The sequence below is a fragment of the Monodelphis domestica genome, chromosome 6 (genome assembly GCF_027887165.1).
Source record: "Monodelphis domestica isolate mMonDom1 chromosome 6, mMonDom1.pri, whole genome shotgun sequence".
Classification (NCBI taxonomy): Eukaryota; Metazoa; Chordata; class Mammalia; order Didelphimorphia; family Didelphidae; genus Monodelphis; species Monodelphis domestica.
This window is the reverse complement of record NC_077232.1, coordinates 97,392,767-97,413,678: the sequence shown is the minus strand read 5'-3', so window position 1 is coordinate 97,413,678 and position 20,912 is coordinate 97,392,767. Positions and strand designations below refer to the sequence as shown.

The 20,912-nt window shown below is 37.5% G+C and overlaps 1 long non-coding RNA gene across 1 annotated transcript in view; it reads left to right on the top strand.

The window, feature by feature from the left end:
• The first annotated feature begins 3,584 nt into the window (after positions 1-3,584).
• LOC100619312 (uncharacterized) overlaps positions 3,585-20,912 on the top strand; it is a 36,309-nt gene continuing 18,981 nt past the window's right edge. The window contains exon 1 of the long non-coding RNA XR_001623047.2: positions 3,585-3,700. This is a non-coding gene — a long non-coding RNA (uncharacterized LOC100619312). The remainder of the gene's footprint in view (positions 3,701-20,912) is intronic.

The window sequence follows — 20,912 nt, the reverse complement described above, 5'->3', positions numbered from 1 at the left end:
TTGTTTTTAAATCAAATATAAGGTGGTCGCCAGGGAAATATTCCCAATTATGAATATACCCAAGTCAACTGGGTTTTATAGAGATTTTAATTAATAATACAATGAGGAATTAAAGAAAAGAGAGAAAGAGAGAAAAAGGAAATAAGTATGAAGGGCCTTAAGCCAACATGGCCTAGACCTGAGTCTTAAGAGAGAGAGATCAGTCAGTCAGTCTTTTATCACTCACCACAAGGTCTGTCTAAGCAAGGATTCTAGTGACAGAGTCTCCTCAAAGATAGTTCCAGACAGAGTCCTCCTCAAAGAGCCTTCCAGCCAGAGACTGTTTCAAAGGGCCTCTCTTAAGAGCCTCCAGAGGGACAGAGTCCCCTCAGAGGAGCTCCAGCAAGACCTCCTTAGAGATTGTCCTTCAAGAGATTTCCTTCTCAAGAGCCTCTCCTCAAGTGATCCTCCAAAAGGATTTTTCATAAGAGATCCTTCCAAAAGGATTTTTTTTCATAAGAGATTCTGCTTTTTCTTATATAGGGGTTTTTCTCCTATGTCACCTCCCCTAAGTTCTTCCATCTACCAATCACAGTAGATGTTTTTCAAGGGATAGCCCATTCTGAATTCACTGCTGGGTCGACTAATCCCTTTAGTAAGTTTGAACCAGAAAAAACTTCTGAATAAATTTTCACCACTTTGCGCCTGGCAAGTTTACAAGTTGCCTGACCTTTAATAGGTACTTAGCATCCCTTTGAATTACTTCTAAAAATAGGCATGGCTTAAAGAACTTTTTGCCTAACTATAAGTATGGGCCCAAGTACCCTCATTGTTTAGCAAGGAGTTTTTTCCCCTAAAGCAGTCCTAAGTACAGGTGGAGTAGAGGTCCTCCCATTTCTGATCCAAGTAGAGTTCTTACATCCAAATGTGGAATGTTCCCAGTAGGGATTTGTTCCAATTGAGAATTCCCTGATGTGGAAATTTTTAACATTCATAAGTCTGAGAAGTTTCAAGATTCACACACTTTACTTGTTTGCTTCAATTTCCTCATTGGTAAAATAGGGAAAATAATTCTTTCCTTCCGGGGTTATTGTAAGATTCAAATGAGATAACATTTGTAAAGTATTTTACAAACATTAAAGGATTATATAAGCATTACCTATTATTCTACAGAATGAGTCTATTTTTTTTCAAGCAATACCCTTTTCTATTTTTGAAGCCATCTATCATTTCGATCTTTCCTTCAACCATGGCTCATACGATATCTATATTAATACACACACAAACATATATATGTATGTATATATGTGTGTATCTGTATATATCAGAGTTGGGACTCAACTAAACTCTAGCCTTGCTGACACTAAGACCTGCTCTCAATCTACTTTGCCATAATAGTTCTTAGTTTGTCTATTCCCTTCTACATTATAGCACCCAGAATCAAACACAGTGCTCTACATGTGGTTGACCAGGCAAGGGCTGTGGATCTATTACTTTCCATGAACTGGACAGTGAGCTTTTCCAGACTATAAAGTGGGATCTTGGAAGCAGAGCATCACATATTAATGTCAAAGCAGGTTGTCTCAAGACAGATTATCTCAGAGCATCAAGCCATATTAAAGTAATTATAATCTGGCCTCTTACAACACATTTAATTCATTCTTTTCAATCTCTGCTGGTTACCAGGAGAAAAGAAGGCATGATAACAATAAATGGGTAACATTCTGTTCTGACCTTGGCACCTTCTATGTCAACAACCTATTCTCTAGCAAATGTTAGCTCACTAAACAATGGCTTGGTCATCAGAAGATCCTGTTTCCTGTAGAGGGTTTTCCTTCAGGACCTCAATAAGGGATGTTTATGCCTGAGTTTTTGTACTATGATTTTGGCTCCCCTCTCTACCAATGGTATGCCCACATATGGTTTTACTGTGAGTATTTTCCCTTGAAGAGAGGAGTTATGTATAATTGAATTGGGAATCAGGAAGACCTGAATTTAAATCCAGCCTTAGACACTTAATAACTATGTTTGACCTTGAGTAAATCATTTAATCTCTGTTTGCCATAGTTTCTTAAACTGTAAAATGGGGATAATAATAGCACCCATATTCCAGGGTTGTCGTGAAGATCAAATGAAATATTTGTAAATCCCTTAACATAGTGCTTAGCACATAGTAGGCACAGTATGAATCTAGTTATTGTTATTGTTATTACCAAGACAGAAAGAATCTCTCTTCTCAAATCCACCAAATTTCATTGTCTGCACTAGAAAGCATGGCAGATTGGAAAAGAGGAATGATGACAGAGGATATGGGTTTAAATTTTACTCAGATGCTAATTCTGGTACTGCCATTTAACTTGCCTCAGATTTAGTTTCTTACTCTGTAAGCTATTAGATTTTGACTAGATGGCCTCTTATATACCTTCCAGGTTAAGCTCCTATGATTCTCTTCCTTCCTTCCTTCCTTCCTTCCTTCCTTCCTTCCTTCCTTCCTTCCTTCCTTCCTTCCTTCCTTCCTTCCTTCCTTCCTTCCTTCCTTCCTTCCTTCCTTCCTTCCTTCCTTCCTTCCTTCCTTCCTTCCTTCCTTCCTTCCTTCCTTCTTTCCTTCCTTCCTTCTTTCCTTCCTTCCTTCCTTCCTTCCTTCCTTCCTTCCTTCCTTCCTTCCTTCCTTCCTTCCTTCCTTCCTTCCTTCCTTCCTTCCTTCCTTCCTTCCTTCCTTCCTTCCTTCTTTCCTTCCTTCCTTCCTTCCTTCCTTCCTTCCTTCCTTCCTTCCTTCCTTCCTTCCTTCCTTCCTTCCTTCCTTCCTTCCTTCCTTCTTTCCTTCCTTCCTTCCTTCCTTCCTTCCTTCCTTCCTTCCTTCCTTCCTTCCTTCCTTCCTTCCTTCCTTCCTTCCTTCCTTCCTTCCTTCCTTCCTTCCTTCCTTCCTTTCTTCCTTCTTTCCTTCCTTCCTTCCTTCCTTCTTTTAACTCTTTCTTTTCTTAGAAACAATTCTAAGATAGAAGGACAAGGGCTAAGGAATTTGAATTAAGTTACTAGCCAAGACCACTTAGGAAATGTCTGAGGCCAGTTTTTAATTAAAGTCTCCTGACTCCAGGTCTGGCACTCTATCCACTGTGCTACCTTGCTGCTCCCCTTTTATGATTCTAAGATACAATATTTCTGAGCCTCAGTTTCCTAATTTGTATGATGAAAGGGTTGAGGCAGATTAGCTATCCTAAAAAGCAACTTTTCTGACTCTCAGTCTATAAAAATGAGAATAAAAACCTTTATAATATAGGCTAAGTAGGATTGTTGGGAACAAAGCCCTTGATAAATGTTAAGGAATTTGGGGATGTATTATTATTAGAGTCTACTATCATTAATGTGTTAGATGTGAAATATTATTATTTGATGCTTACATTTAGACTGTGAACTTTTTATATAAGGGGACTATGTCAAATACTTCTATGTGTCCCTGAAAGGGATTTGTACTGTCAGTAGGAAAAATAATATTGTTAATTGCTTTAAATGGTTTTCTTTCATGAAATCCTTAATTGACTGTAAGGTTATCACTAATTGAGACTGCTCTTCTAATTGGTCTTTTTTTCCCCAACCTTTTTAGTCTGGTTTCTGGAGAGATGATGAGTCCTGTGGACCCAAGTGGAAGGTGAATCCTGTCACTGTCACCCTCTGCTCTCATATGGAGCATCCTTATTCTGTAGAAATGCACCTCGATAAAGTAGTAAGTACTTTGAACTTGGAGGTCTAGAGATCTGTATTTAAATTCTAGCCTGGACCTTTACTATGTGATCTTGAAGAAATTCTTTCATCCTTCCTGTGATACTTGTATAATTTGCTTCATAGCATTGTTGTTTTGATTAAAAAGAGTGTTTTGAGAATTTTAAATCTCTATAGAAAAGTATATGATTATTATTTTTTTGGTAATCTTTTTGTGACTTTTAAGTTCTCCTTTCTGGGCAGCTAAGTGGTATAGAAGAAAGCAAGCCAGGCCTGAAGTCAGGAAGATTCATCTTTCCCAAGTTCAAATATAGCCTCAGACACTTACTAGTGAGGTGACCCTGGACAAGACATTTTGCCCTGTTTGATTAGGCTTCATCATCCATAAAATGAGTTAAAGAAGGAAATGGAAAACTGTTCTAAGACCTTTACCAAGAAAACCCCAAATGGGGTTAAGAGTTGGTTACAACTGAAAAGGACTGAACAAGAACAATTTTCTTTTCTAGATTGTAATGTCCTTGAGGGAAAGGATTATTTTTTAATTGTCTTTTTGCTTTTCCCAGTCACAGAATTATAGAATTTCAAAGTTAAAAGGGATATCAGTGGTCATTTAATTCAGTCCACATCTGAGCAATTATACTGGGTTTGAAGGACTAATTCTAAGGATTAGAGAGGTTCTAAGTCTTCATTCCCATCTATAACATTTAGCAACAAATGCTTCGTAAATGGCAGGTTACCTTGTAAACATTACTATCATGAATGAAAGCAAAACTCAATACAGAACTCACAAATTCCTTTGAGGTTTGTTAAAAGATATGGTGCAACCAGTTGTATCTCAGATACCTAGTGAATTCAGGGAATGTGAGTGTTGTCAGCATCCTTAGGGGTAAGAGGTACAATCTTCTAGGCTTCTGGTCCCTGAAATTATCATGCTGATAAACATGACAGAATCCATGTGAAAGAACAGGTAGATATGCAACTTGAGGTTCAATTGTTCTTATTTATGAAGAGAAAAAACTGTTAATAATCCCATTTTTTATTAAAATCTTGCTTCAAGATCTGGATTTGAAAATATGAGGAGTACTGATTGGCCATTATTTGCATTCTTAGAATTCTGGACAGCCTATCTGAATTCAAGATTGCTCTTTTGGGTAATTTGGTTTTGATACATGTTATTAATTGTTTGATATCCTTAGGCACAGGTGATTGTTAAATTCACAGAAAACCTATTCCAGGCAGTTTTTCATAATTAGCTTAAGGATGACACACCTTCAGTAAGCTTAGAAAGTAGCTTTAATAATTATCCAGAGAATAACTTTGGAAGAAGCCAATATTATTGTATAATGTAAAACAGGGGTGAGGTAAAACCCAGTAAGAATTCTTACATAAATTACAAAAGAAGAAAAAAAATCTGTTGAATTTCTAGCATCCAGACTCTGAGATTACTAAAGCCTATATTTGAACAAAACAATCTGATCAATATGCAAACATAAAAGATTCTAATAAACTATATTTGGGTTTTTTTCTGCTCAGGAAAGTAGTCATTCTAAATAGGGGTCTATCTTATAAGTTTCAGTAAAAGATAAGTAGCAGATATATTTAATACCAGTGATGTACAGGGTTTAACACTTATTCTTAATTCTGCAGATAGTAATTGGCATATCAATAAAAAATTTAAATTGTGAGCTGGGTCACATAAAGCACTAGTCAATAAAAAGGACAATCCAGACAGTAGTAGATTAGACAAATTATCACTTTTCCCAGCCTTCTCTAGCCACATCTGACTGTTCATGACCCATTGGAGTTTTCTTGGCAAAGATACTGGAGTAGTTTGCCATTTCATTCTCCAACTCATTTTACAGATGAGGAAACTGAGGCAAACAGGGTTAAGTGACTTGCCCAGGGTCACACAGCTAGAAGCTACATTTGAACACAGGAAGATGAGGTTTCCTGACACCAGGACCAGCACCTATCCACTGAACCACCTATCTGTCCTAGGAATTACTATTTAGTCTCCACTTAAAGAATTCCACTGAAGATAAATCTACTCCCTCCTGATTTGCCTTTTAAATTATTCTAAATTTTGGGAGCTTTTTCTTAGAGCAAACTAAAATCTGCCTCTATACAACCTGTACTGATTGTTCCTTGTTCTGCCCTCTGAGGCCATGCAGTATGTCTATTCTCTCTTTCAAATGACAGCTCTCCAATACTTGAAGACAACTATGTCTCCCTCTGTTCCTCTGATTTATTCTCCTAAAACATAATACTGGTCTAATTATCTCTTATTCTTTCAAATGATCCTCATGTGGCAAGACCTTGAGCCCTCCTCTCCCCTGGTTAGATGCCCTCTAAGTTACCAATAAGCTTCCTAAAATGAATTTTAGTAGGATGTCAGATCACTGGAAAGGGATGTGAGGGAGTCTGTAAAGATACTATGATTCAGAATCAGCCAAAGATGCATATCTGAGTTAATTCAGAGATTCTGTCAACCTCTAGAGGTATGTGTGAGAGACAAGCACTATTTGTTGCCTTCTAATTTCTTACATGATTTTCCTCATTTAAAAAAATTAAGAGTATGCAGGGACTTGGGGATAGGTATATGTACAGTATTAGAATTCCATTTAATTTGCTAATTTATCTTTTATTCTTTACCCCCCCCCCTTTTTTTTTGCATCAGAATAGTTCTAAAATGGCCAGGTAAAATGATCTTCCCAATGAGGGGCTGGCAAACCCAGAGATGATCATTTTTACATTTCTATTCCAATCTATATTTTGAGGGAGAAGATGGTTCCTTAAAGGTTTTGTACACAGAAAAGTAATTTCCTGCCTTTTCTTTCCTCTGGAGAGTGGTTACAGATTACTGATCTTAAAGCCACAGAGACCTCTCTCATCCAATGGCTGATACCCTAAATTCCACTCCTCAATCTTCATCTTTTTCAGTGAAAGGTTCATACCTGTTGAAAAGCACATCCCTCTGGGAGGCAAGTGGGTGACACTTCTAAGATGTCATCAGTCATCTGAAAATGAATACTGCTATAGTGATGTTATGGCATGATGATAAAGGGAGTGTCCATATCCATGAAACCACAGATACATTGAAATATTGAAAGCCAGGGCATTTGCATTTAAGCAATTGTTTGTGTGTCACTATAGATAAGATTTCTCTTGCTTTTCAATTATGCAATGCCGCTCAAGGTAGTTAAACTCCATTGCCTAAGGACACTGTATAAATTTCTTGCAAATGGGAAGCATTAAAAGAAAGTTAAATATAATTAAGAGGCAAGAAAATAGGGGGAAAGAATAGAACCAAAAATGAGAAAAAGACTTTGGGCAGTTCTTCATTGACCATTGATACTGAGATAGGGTGGGGAGGATGAATCATAGCTTGCTCTATAAATTATGAATAATTCTCTGAGGCCACCAACAAGCAATTTAAATGTTAGCTTTTCATTTTAAAAATTATGAAGTCTTCGGTGGATTGTTGCTGTTGAGCAGTCATTTTCAGTCATGTCTGATTCTTCTTGATCCCATTTGGGATTTTCTTTGCAAAGAAGCTAGAGTAGTTTGCCATTTCCTTCTCTAGTTCATTTTATTGATAAGGAAATTGAGACAAACCTGGTTAAATAACTTGCCCAGGGTTATACAACTAGTATGGATCTAAGGTCAGAATCAAAATGAAGAACATTAGTCTTCCTGACTCTAGACCTGGCTGCTGTCCTAGATGGATAGAAAGCTTAAAAACAATAATACCTTGAAACCCAAATTGGTGATCTAATGGGCATTTGGGTGTCTACAGATATTTTTCACAATTAAAAATTCCTCCCAAATAAGTTTAAAACCTGTTGGGCCTGGGTGGGTGGAGAAAAGATTGATTCATAATTGCTTTAAAAAAGGCCCTTCCATGACTTTCTTTGATGAGTAGACATGGGATTCTCATGGGTCAACACTGAGAGATGTAAAAGATAAAGCTCCAAGAGCCCATCCATCAGGTTGATATCCAGCTCAATTCCAAAGACAAAAATCTGAGAAAGATTATGAAGACTCTTTCCCCATTCTTTCCCCAACTCTTGTTAGGTTAAGAATAGCATAGGATCATAGACTTAGAGCTAAAAGGAAAGTTAGTTGCCATTTGGTCCAATGACTTCATTTTTTGAAGAAGGATTTCTGAGGTCCAAAGTGGTATTGTGTCTGGTCCAAAGGCACCCAGGTATAAAGGAGCCACATTGATATTTCAATCAATCAGTCAATAAGCATTGATTAAGGGTCTATCATGGGCCAAATTCTGTGCCAAACACCGAGCACACCAAGAAAGGCAAAAGACATTCCCTTAAGGGACTGTCTATGTAATGAGGAGATAAAAAGCAAACATGAACAAATAAGCTATGTTGTGGGACAAATGAGAAAAATTAATGAAGGGAAGGCGCTAGAATTAAGAGGTCCTCTTCCTCCAGTGCTCTTTCCATTGTATCATGAATATGGAAACATTTAGGGACTGATGACATTATCTAAAATTAGATCAGACTGGCCTCAAGGAAGTTGAAGAAAGATGCTAGTAAAAAGATGATAGGAAGAAGAATTACACCTACTCTGAACTTTAAAGCACAATATAAATGTCTGCTGTTATTACTCTTACTGTGATGAGATAAAAGGATTGGGCACCAGAGGGAGGGGAATTGGACATGAAATGTACTGTAGTAACCTTCCAATTTAGTGTATATGTAGTAAGGGGGTCTTCCTCTGCCCTCCTGTTGTGGTATGGGTCTGGGGGCAAAGGCCATTGTTTTTTCCTTTTTTTTGGCAGAATGGAGGAGTAGATGTAAATAAAAGAATGTTCAGAGGCAATCCTTTTACCTATTCTCCCTGAGAGAATTAATTTACTCAGCTTTGGAGGAGCACCCTGACTTGTGAGTTGTCCTGAGTAGTGAGGGAGTTGTTGCTTAGTCCCCTAACCCACTGTATTTAGCTAATACCCTATCCAGCCAGCAATCATTTATTAAACACCTACTATATGTACCCACTGTGCATTAGTCTCTACAGATATAAAGACAAAACAAAACAACAAAAAACAAAAATTAAAATTAGACAAAAAAACCAAACCCTGCCTGGGTCTTTTACTTGGAAAACAATCATATCTAAAGTCATTGAAGCAACTATCCCATGAACCACTAGAGTCATCTGGAAACAATCCTACTAGACCTGAAGTGCACTTTCTCATGGAAATGCTGCCTTTCCTCATTGTTGATCAGGAATGCCATCGATCACAATATATTTCATGTAGGATTTACCTCTCTCTAGGGTTTTAAAAATTATCTGTTCAATTGTTTTAGTCATGGAAGACCCTTTGTGATCCTGTTTGGGATTTTCTTAGTAAGGATACCAAAGGGGTTTGCCATTTTCCTCTCCAGCTCATTTTACAGATGAGGAAACAGAGGCACACAGGGTTAAATGACTTTTCCAGGGTCACATAGCTATCTTCTAAAACCAGATTTTTACTTAGGTCTTCCTGACTTCAGGCCTGGCACTCACTCCACTGCTCCCTTTAAAAAATTATGCTATAGAACAAATATTCAAGAACGAATGCATGAATGACTCTTAGATATTAGTTGATCCAGGAAATGTACTGCTTGTATCAACTGACTGAGCAAACAAAACTCCTTTTAAGTGATGATAGGATGATGCCATACTATCCAGGGTTCCTAAATTCCAGGATACCTAGGGGCACAGACTTTTCCATACTGTGATATCTTCTCCTTTCTCTTCCCTCCCCACTCCAGAGTGTAAATGCTAGGAGGGCAGGACTTTATTTTTTTGTATTTATATTTATATATATATATATTTGTATTTATATCTCCAGTGACTAGAGCAGTGTTTTCACCCCTTCAGACTGGTTGTGAATTGCATGACTGATTGTGATTGAAAGCTAGAACAAGGCACCATCAAAGACCACAATCCTCACTGAAATAAAAAATGAAGGGAAAAATAGTCAGGGGCTTTTTAATACAGTAAGCCATAGGGCATCATCAATATAAAGATGCATATCAATAGGGTCACGACACCAGAGATGGTCCAAAGATGGTCAGACACTAAGCATGGTCAACTGGGGCCAAGCATTGAAGGCTTAGCCAAGCAGAATAGTAGAGGGGGCTAATGAATGAGGATTAGGGACGGGCATTTTTGAATTGGGTCAAAAACAGAAGAAATGAGTCTATGGTCATAAGATCTGACAAGATGGCACATGACTATTTCAGCCATGAAACAGACCTCACCTTTCCAAATTTCAGTCTTTCCAGGTCTCCCTGGCTATGTCCTCCATACTGCTCCATACTGCAAAGACTATTTCCCAGTTGTCTTCCTTCAATCAGGAGGCTAGGTCAGAATTTTAGCTGCAGACTCCAGAGTTTTCATACCCTTTGAGGATCTGTCTGGCTAGTATACATTCTTTTGCATGAGCTTAAGGAATGAAAATGTCAACCCTATCAATCAAAAATCCACCAGAGACCTTCAATTTGCTTCTGGATAAGGATCAATAGCCATTGTTATGGTGTAAGAGACACACCTTTGACATGGCTAATCTCAGTCTAAATATCAAAGTTCATTGAAACAAGACAATCAGAAGTACAGGCAAGTTAATTAATAATCCATTCCACAAGCAACATTTGCTGATTCTAATTACTGAAAAATCTAATTAGGTCTGGTCCAAAGGCGAGTCTCCCAGTTGGCTTTTCTGATGACTGAAGTACACAGTTTCTGAAGCCCCTAAACAAAATTCAAGAATTGCTTTTCTTTTAGGTGGTTGTGGCTTTTATAAACCTTAAGGCACACCTGTAAATGTGAATAATTTTAACGTTATTATTTTATGTTTGGCTTTGGCTGAGTGTTTCAGGGCATTAGATTTGGGTTCTAACTATTATGGTAATTGTGATGGAACACACAGAGCTCTGAAATGTACTCAGTAAACTTGGGCTTGAATTCTGGCTCAGAACCATCTTAGCTGTGTAATCATGAGCACGTAACTTAACTTTTCCCTGTCTGGGTCCCTTTGGGTTCAAAATGAGGATCAAAGCACTTATGTTGCCTCCCTCAATGGGGTGACAATCTCTTCCAATGTAAATGTGTCTTCAGGGGCAGATACAGAATAAATCCACAGCTCTCTGGACATCATATACACAGAAACAATTTCCTATGCCCCTTAGAATGTGTTTTACATCCAAATGGCAGAGCCAGCTCCAGGATCAGATCTTCTCTGTCCATAAAATCTAGTTTGATATACTTTTCTATAAGTCTCGCGAGAGCTTTTACATTCTTACATTATTCAGGGTCTTGAAGAGCTCATTCCTGAAGCAGCCTGCAAATTGATTCCTGAGCCTCTTTTCATTTTTTCCACCATATGCTGTCTTTTGCTAAAGAATTGCTTGTAATCTTTTTTGAAAAAAAAAAGATATACAAAATATATGTGAGTCACGCGTTGGAGAAAAAGCTAGTCTGGGAGTCAGGACGATCTAGTTTTAAGCCCTGTCTCTGATAAATTTGATTGAGTGACCCTAGGCAAGTCCCTTTAACTCAGTGTTCTAGTCAATGTCTCAAAGGCTATATAGGAGAGTGCTCCACTGGCTCCCTATTGCCTCTAGGAGAAATATAAACTCCATTTTCTTTGGGGTTTAAAGTCCTTTGTAACCTGGCCCTATTAATCTTTTCAGCCTCACTCAACATAGTTTGGCCATCCCCTGAACTTTGTGGTGCAGCCAAATAGTCTCTTCCCCCCCCCCCCCCCCAGCTCTGCTCAATCAATATTCTATTTCTCAGTTTTTGCCTTCATAATGACTATTTTGTATTTCTTGAATTTATTCCTTTCTCACTTGTATTTCATAGAATCGATTGATAAATATTTATTAAGCAACCACTACCTGTCAGGCACTATGCTAAGTGCTAGGGATACAGAAAGAGGCAAAATATAGTCCTTGTCCTCTAGGAGCTTACAGTCTAATGGAGAAGACAACATGCAAATAAATATGCTCTCCTTTTCCTTTAAAATGTAACAATCTCTACTTTCTAAGTGAATCCTTTCCTGATCTACTCAACTGATTATGTCCTCTCTCTCAAACTGCCTTATATTTATATTGTATTATCTTATATTTGTATTTACATATGATTATATATTATTCTTGTATTTCTTTCATTTATTATATAATATAGATATACTTATTCTACATATACTTATAGATGTATTTGTTTTCTTCTCCACTAGCATATAAGCTCTTTCTTAGTAGAGATTGCTTCATTAATTGTATTTATATCTCTAGGGTCTAGGAGGTAATGGCTATAAAATATATATTTGTTGATTTGTTTCTAAAAATATCATGATCAATCCAACTCTGCTACTTTACTGCTCCGAAACCTTCTTTGGCTCCCTTGGACTTTTTTTAGTTTAACACTAAATTCCTTTCCATTCCAGTATTTACATTCCTTTTCACATACTATTCTCTAAATCTAAACTGTGCTATTAAGTGTTTCCCAAACTCCAATTACCTTTTCCTACTCTACACAATGGAAGAAGCCATCCTTAATGTTGAGAATGTACTTATGAAATGACTAAGTGATCAGTACTGCTGTAGAGAAGAGAACACTGGCCCTAGAAGACCCATGTATTAGTTTTAGTGCTGACACTTTAACAAGGTGGATACTCTTGGGTAATTAGTTTTCTTATCTGGGAAATGGGGATCAAGAACACATATTCCTCCCTGCAGAGTTGTGGGAAGAGAACTTTGAAACTCTAAAGCACTCTTTATAGTGTGTGGTGTTATCTTTGGTTAGTTGGCTGAGAATCTGGAGTCTCAGCCCCATTTCGACTTCAGGGCAAATGAATGAGTGTTAAATGTTGGATACAAGCCTCCAATCTTTTCTCTGATGCCTTTTAACAGCACCCTCTCCCAAACATGATTCATTTCAGACAAGCCAAAGGCAAAATCTATACATTGGCATAAAATGTGAATGCTCCTATTAACATTTCTTTCTGTAAAATTCAATGCTTTGGGAATGGTTTCAGAAGTTTGGCCAGGTCTCTGGGTCAGCACATTCTAGGAGGTTGCAGAAAAGGGCAAACTTGTAATATTTACAGCCACATAGAAATGGGCTATAAAAATGCATAAAGCTATGCTAATAAGCTGAGTGATGATTCTGATGAGAAATTCAATGTTTACACTCTGTTACACTGAAAATATTCACACCTAATCAAATTGTCAGAGTTGTTTCTTTGGCAACAATAGGATCCCCCCCTCCCACCCCCTTAAACTCAAATGATTCACAGACATTTCTATACATCCAGTCTCATTAATCCCTACCAGATCCCAGAAAGGTGGGTGGCAAATATTGTGATCTCTATTTTATTGAAAAAGAAAGGAGATTGCTCTCTGCCCTCTCTATCCACTGTATCCAAGTTCCTTGCCTATACAAGGAAAGTGGTAATGCTTTGCTCCTTTGTCAAGTCTTTAGAGACCACTCTTGCAAACTGAGACCTCTTCTTTTTCTGACTTTATGGTCTTTGTAGATCATACCAGTCTCCTAACATTTAGAACTATGTAATTCCAGAGATCAGAGGGACTAAGACAATCATCTAGCCCATCCTACCCATTTCCACACTACTGTACCTCACCATTTTATGTATGAACAAACTGAATCTCTGAGAGTTAAAATACAAAGTCCAAGGTGTTAAGCTAATCATATAGCTGGAAGAAATAGGAATAACACCCCTAGGGGTCTGGTTTCCAGTTCAAGGTTTTGTCTTTCTGTTATACCAAACTGTTTTCACTGCTCTCTGGCTTCTCTTTTATTATGAAATTACCCTTTTGTGTCCTAGAGGGGCATGGGGTGGTGGGACGGGCTACAGTCTGGTAGGTAGGAAAGATGAGGTCTATTTCAGGATCTACCCAAAGCCTCAGAGAAGTCCTGCCATCTCTGAGGACCTCGGTTTCCAACTCTGTAAAATGGGAATGTTGGGTTAAATGACTTCTTATATTCAAATGGTCAATAATTATACGGTCTACAAATTTTCTCTCTACAATAAGACTTTAAATCCCTCAAGGTCAGGCATATCTTAAACTTCTCTGTTTTTCCTGCATAGGTCCTAAAGCCCTGTGCATCTAATATATATTCATGGATTTGCTGACTGAAGGGAATTTGTACATGATATTGGATAATGCTGACTTCCTAAATTTTGCTCCTCTTTTTTTTTTTTTAAACCCTTACCTTCTGTCTTGGAGTCAATATTGTGTATTGGCTCCAAGGCAGAAGAGTGATAAGGGCTAGGCAATGGGGGTCAAGTGACTTGCCCAGGGTCACACAGCTGGGACATGTCTGAGGCCAGATTTGAACCTAGGACCTTCTGTCTCTAAGCCTGGCTCTCAATCCACTGAGCTACCCAGCTTCCCCCTAATTCTGCTCCTCTTAAGCTTTCTTTTCTGTTTCCCTCCTCTTTAAATCCTTACATATCAGGAATGGAATCAGGACCTAATTGCTCTTGTCTAGGGGGACTACTGACAAAGTAATTTCACTTTTTGGAAGCTCAATTTCCTTTTAAGTAAAATGAAGGGAGTTGGACCAGATGATTTATTAGGTTCTTTTTCATTTTTGATACCTTGCTTTTGTTAACTTACTTTTGGGTCCCAATACCTGATCCATCTTCTTGATAATAATATTAATGACTAACATTTATATAGCACTTACAATGTACCAGTAATCATATTAAGCACTTTACAAATATTATTTCATTTGATATGTGCTATTATTATCTTTATTTTGCAGATGAAGAAACTGAGACAAACTGGTACATGACCTAGGATACACAGCTAGTATCTATTTGAGGCTGGATTTGAACTCAGGTCTTTCTGACTCCTGATGTAAAACCCTATTTCCTATACTACCTATCTACCCTTATAATAACAACACATGCTTATATGGCAATATACAGTTTACAAGGACTATTATTCTTATAAGAATCCTGTGGTGCAGATAGTGAAAATACTATTATTTCCATTTTGCAAGTAAAGCAGTGGTCACTCTGGGAATTTAAATGACTTTTTCAAGATAACATAGCTAGTTATATAATGGCTGACTATGATTTTAACCTAGTGGGAGTCACTAATAACACACTACTTCTCTGTCTTGAAATCAGTCGTTCTTTCAGTTGTGTCTGACTCATTATGACCTCATTTGGGGTTTTCTTGGCAAAGATTCTGGAGAGGTTTTCCATGTCCTTTTCCAGCTCATTTTACAGATGATGAAACTGAGGCAAACAGAGTTAAATGACTTGCTCAGGTTTACCTAGCTAGTGTCTTGAGGTTAGATTTGAACTCAGGAAGAAGATTCTTCCTGATTCCAGACTCAATATCTTGACAGTGACAAGCTGTAAATGTAGAGTCCTGAGCTCCAGAGAAAACTTGGAAGATAGATATAAAATAGGACCTGATCTCAAGGAGCTTATTATCTTGCTGGAATAGGGAGAACAAATATACAAATAACTCTGATACTAAGGAAAGCAAGATAAGTTCAGTGAAGGAAACCAGAAAAAAATTAGGAGAAATTTGAAGAGAGATTACTTTTTTTTAAACCCTTATCTTCTGCCTTAGAATTAATACCATTCATTGGTTACAAGGCAGAAGACAAGTAAGAGCTAGGCAATGGGTATTAAATGACTTGTCCAGGGTCCCACAGTTAGGAAGTGTCTGAGGCCAAATTTGAACCCAAGACCTCCCATCTCTAGGTTTGACTTTCAATCCACTGAGCTACCAGCTGCCCCTAAGAGATTACTTTAAATGAGGTAAGAAAAGGAAGGTGAAAATAGGAGAATGAATTTCAAGGGAGGATGTTGTAATGGAAGAAGAGTCAGGAAAAATTCAGAGCCTAGGAAAGGCAAGCTTAAATGGGTCCCTAAATCCAAAGTATACAAAGGCTACATGAGAGATACTGTAGACTTGGACAAGTGCTGTATTATATATCAGATATGGGTCCTAGGATGAGTTGTATTATTTACTGGCCAGATTATTTTAGGTAATTAAGTTAATCCTTCCAAACCTCAGTTTACTCAGCTCCAATAATTATACTTGGAAATAATTATACCTGTCCTTTCTATCTCACAGGATCCAAAAAGTTAAAGATAGTGCTAGGGCTGTAAACTCAAGGAGTTGATAACACCCCACCCCCCAAGGGGAGGAAGCCACATAGAAGTTGAAGTCCAGCAGATGGCAGCAAAATGCAACTGAAGACCAACACATGGTAGCAGATAACTAGAGAGAGGAGCTTAGTGGAGATGACCAGCAGAGAACATCATGGAGGAGAGGGCAGAGAAGCAGAAGACTCCATTGAGCCGATATAATGTGTGCCCTGATCACATCACCATAGTACATCAGTAGCTCTTCAGCAGAAGAGCCATGAGTTGGTTCTGGCTATATGAGTGCCTTTTCATACATGCGCCATCTTTTATGGCAACCTCCTAGACAATATTCTCTTATCTTGATGGGGTATATGTGAATCTTCCATGTTGGTTATTTGGCTATTTTTGTTTGATTAAATCTCTTTTACACTTAACTAATTTGTCTTCTTCTTGACCAAGTCAAAATCAGAAGGGTCTTGTGAAATAAGATTTCATGAGACTTTAGAGCTACAAAATATCTTGAACTTATGATGGCTTGGTGGGAGCCCATGTGTTAGGGGATGGGTCTTTGGGTGATAAATTGATTCATTTTGGTTTTGTGTTATAGATCCTTTCCAATAAACAACCTCTTTATATATAGTAAATTTCCTTAAATCAGTTGATCAATTTTTAAGTGAAACAATGGATGTATTCTTCAGCTATGGTCCTAAGGAACTAACTCTGTCCACTGTATTTAAGAGTTTTATTTCCTTTCTGATGGGCATCTCGGTTTCCATGTTGACTTTATTTACATTATTGCTGTCTTTGTGATACAGCAATTCAATTATAAATTCATTCCATATTTCAGCCAAACTATGCTAACATTTGTTGATCTTGTCTCAATTTTCTGGTTTTATACTTTAGCCATCATTATCTCCTAGGCTTGCAAAGCATTCCCTCCACTTCTCTGCCTATTGAAATCTTTCCTTTCCTTCTCAACCCAACCCAGGCAATACTTCCCCTTGAATCTTTCCCTGATCCTTGAATCTCTCCTCATCACTAGCAGGGCGTTTTGTATCTACTTGTCCTTTGTACTTTCTATATTGCAACTCATGCTATAGTTATCTGAGGACACAACTTATTTCCCGCTAGAGTCACATCCTTGAGGGTGGAGTCAGTGACATTCATTTTTATAACTCTAATTCCTTTCACTGAGTAAACATTCAATAACTTTATTGAATTAAATTGCAATGCATATTGCAAAAATAAACCCTTCCTTCATAATAATACTTCCTTCAATGCCCATTTCCTTCCCTCATAGACCACGGCCCTGTCCCCTAAGACCTTGTATCTGTGATCTATATATGTAAAAAAGCTGGCTAGACAATTTTGTTCAAAGCAAGTTACATTTCTGGATTTTAATTTCATCAACTGCAAAATCAGATTTGATTAGATAATTCCAGTTCTAATATTCTAAGTTTCTATGATACTTACTAGTGTTATGAACCTGGGCAAGTCATTTATCCTCTATTTGCCTCCTTTTCCTCAATTGGAAAATAAAGATAATAATAGCACCTCCCTCACAGTATGGTTGAGGAGACTAAGTAAGTTAATAATTATAAAATGCTTTGTAGAATGCCTGGCACGTAGTAGATGCTACATAAATTTTTCTTCCTCTAAGATGTGTCAGTTTCAAATTCTATGCTCCTACTTTCACCTCTAATTAGCTCTGTGACCTTAAGAAAGTCACTCTTGGAATCCAAGTGCCAGTGATTCATTGATTTCTAGAGCTAAAAAAAGAACTTAGAGACCAACCAGCTCAAAGTTGGCATTTTAGGGCAGGAAACTGATGCCCAGAGAAATAAAGCAAACTATAGAGGGTCACTCAGTTAATTAATGGCAGAGTTAGAAAAGAAACTCAGCTCTTCTGACTTCTAGTTCTGGGCTTTTCTTATTGCATATCTATCAACCAAGCTAACTCACTAAGGGATGCTATGAAGAGAGGTGAACTATTAGTTATGAATGTGCCATTAATAACTATGAAGTTCTGGAACAGGAAGGTAACATAGTGGATAGACTGCCAGCCCTGAAGTCAGGAGGACCTCAGTTTAAATTTGGCCTCAGACACTTCCTAGCTGTGTTAACCTTGGACAAGTCACTTAACCCCAAATTGCTCAGTTCTTGTCACTGTTCTGACTTAGGATTTCATATTAAGCAGAAATAAGGGTTTTAAAAAAGAGAACATTATAAAGTTCTATATAAATGCAAAATGAATGAATGATTCTTGAACTAAATGAACCAAAATTTTGTCATAAGTAGCATTTCTCTACAACCAAATCTCTTAGCAATAGTAGGTCTACTTTAGTGGGACATAATAATTAATAATGATAATTACCATTATTACTATGTTCAGTTGCTTTTCAGCCATGTTAGACTCTTTTTGTCCCTGTTTGGGGTTTTCCTGGGGAAAAATACTGAAATAGTTTGCTATTTCCATCTTCAGCTCATTTTACAGATGAGAAAACTGAGGCAAACCGGGATAAATGACTTGCCTATGATCACACAGCTTGTCAGTGTTTGAGGCCACTTTTAAATTGGGGAAGATGAGACTTCCTGATGCTAGGCTCAGCACTCTATCTACTGAGCCATCTAACTACACTTTTATTATCATAGCTAGCATTTATATAGTGCTTTACATATGTTATCTCACATTCCTTAAGATAGGAACAGGGTCATGCTGGAGCATAGATTGTTAAGTTTTTAGTGTGAGCTTTACCCCCTGGAAATCAATAACTTCTCTAATCAAGGCTTGATTTGTTTTTTCAATTGTTCAGACTTAAAAAAGTGATGGATAAAATATAAATAAATATATAAATAATGAAAATTAAATGTGAAGTGTATCATCTGTACTTCTTTTTTGAGAGCTGGTTGTTAAGTACTTACCAGCACCCTCTGAGTAGGTGCTATTATTATCCTTCTTTTGAAGATGCTGTCTTTCGTTCTTCATTTTCAAAGAGGACCAGTGACATCATGAGATGTCTTGACTTGCTCCTGAATCGGATTTATGTGAGAGTCATACAAAGTCATCATCCTCATACTCTCTTCCATAGTTACAGAAATCTAGTGGTAAAATAAAGGTTAGGACAATTGGCAAAGGTCTAGAATGCAGTGGATGATGACCTTATGGTTTTCTATGTCTGTCCAGACTTTGGAGCACTCCACAGCAGTGGTTGGAATGAAATATTTTTCATCCATTCTACCAGGGGAAGTCTTCCATGCTTAGGGTAGACATCCTCCTAACTTACCCCTATCTACCCTCAACCTGGTTTAGTCCATTTGCTAAGATGGTTTTACTGAGTTGTGGCCTCTACACATTCTGTGACTTCTTGGAGACATAAATGAGAGTTGGGTGAAATGTGGACACCAACAGTAGATAAGGACCTGAGGCTGAGAAAAAGTGTGTAACTTGCCTGGGGTCCTACAGTTAGTAAATATTTGAGTCTAGACTTCTATTCAGGTCTTCCTTTCTCCAAGATCAGCAAACTAGCCTCTATATCACTTAGATGCCTATCATCTAGAAGATGAATTGTCAAGTGGGCATAAGAGATGTTATTACTGCCTGTCTCTATTAGGTTTAGTTCACTCACATTTTTTTGCTTTAAATAACGGTGACCTTTGTTTTCCAACAAAATAAATGTCTGACACATGCCCAGAGAATGCTAGAGCTGGAAAGAACCTCTTAGCAGCAAACTAATTTCAGCACCTCCAAAAGATAAAAAGTGGATAATTCAAAGACAAAGCAATCTTTATGGAAGTGCATTTTCTATATGGATTTTGGATGAGATGATTTTTTTCCTTTATTAGACATTTTCTTTTCTAATTTTTCTTTGGGGTAAGATAATGCACACATGAATTTGTTTCTTGCATGCATGCATGCATGTGCACACACACACACATAAACACACACACACACAAACACCCCACAGTTTGTGGAAAGAGGCTCCAAAGAAGAATGGGTAGCAGAAAGTAAAACAGTTTAGTGTTCAAAATCATGTCTACTAAATCCAAAAGGTAGGTAGTCTAGAATGATAATTGAGAATTGACTAATTTTTCCCACCACTACCCATCTGCCCCAGTTAGAGACTGATCAGATGAAGCTACAAATCTGTGTTGGACAGGAATCATGGTTGCCCACTAGTATGAGGGAGTTCTTTACTACAACATTTCATGCTTAAATGAAGGAGTCATGCACGAGAGATTAATTATTAGTGCTTATTGTATATTAAAAGAACGGCATGCAGAATGGAAATATTGCTGTTTCCTCAGTGTTATAATGTTATAAGCAGGGTCAATTATAGGCTTACAGATATTCATTCCCACTCTGTATGTACATCTATTATTGTGAGGCAAGTAATGGTTGCATTAGGGTTTCTTCAACCTCCCAGTACACCCTTAACTCTTGGAACACTTCTCTATCTTTGGGTATCCAATGGTATCATGTAGATGAGTTCTCTTCTGTCATAGGAAAAATAGATCTGATGATCTCTTTTATTCTTCCAAGTGTAAAAAGTGAATTCCTCTAAAAAAAGAAAGGAAAGAGGAAAGGGATAAAAAGAGTATGTGTATATCTGTGAAGAAAAGGATCTAGTAGCTTTTTAAAAGACTCTGGGAAAAGGCAATGCTTAACTAAAATGCCAATGAATGGTCTTTGAATAGGTAAAATTTTAGGCATAATGGCTGGAAATAAAATTGGGTCCCTTCCAATATCTCTCAAATAACATAATTTAGGTGAATGCATGCTTTTGCCTATGCAAAGAACTCAGGATTTGGAGGATAAGTTTAGGACTTTCCTATTCTCAGAGAGAAACATCAAGAGTAGCAAGACTCTACATTAGCTTGAATCAGGACAGTCTCCCCCATAGATTTTTGATGGGACAGTAATAAGGTATGACTACATAGGATGATGGTAAATAGATGACTCAGTAATGTAGCTTCAATGATAGTGAACTTCTATCTACATGATGGGATTTTCAGTGTAAAAATATTTACAAGTAATGGGGACTCCACAGAACACATAATTAAGCATAATTAT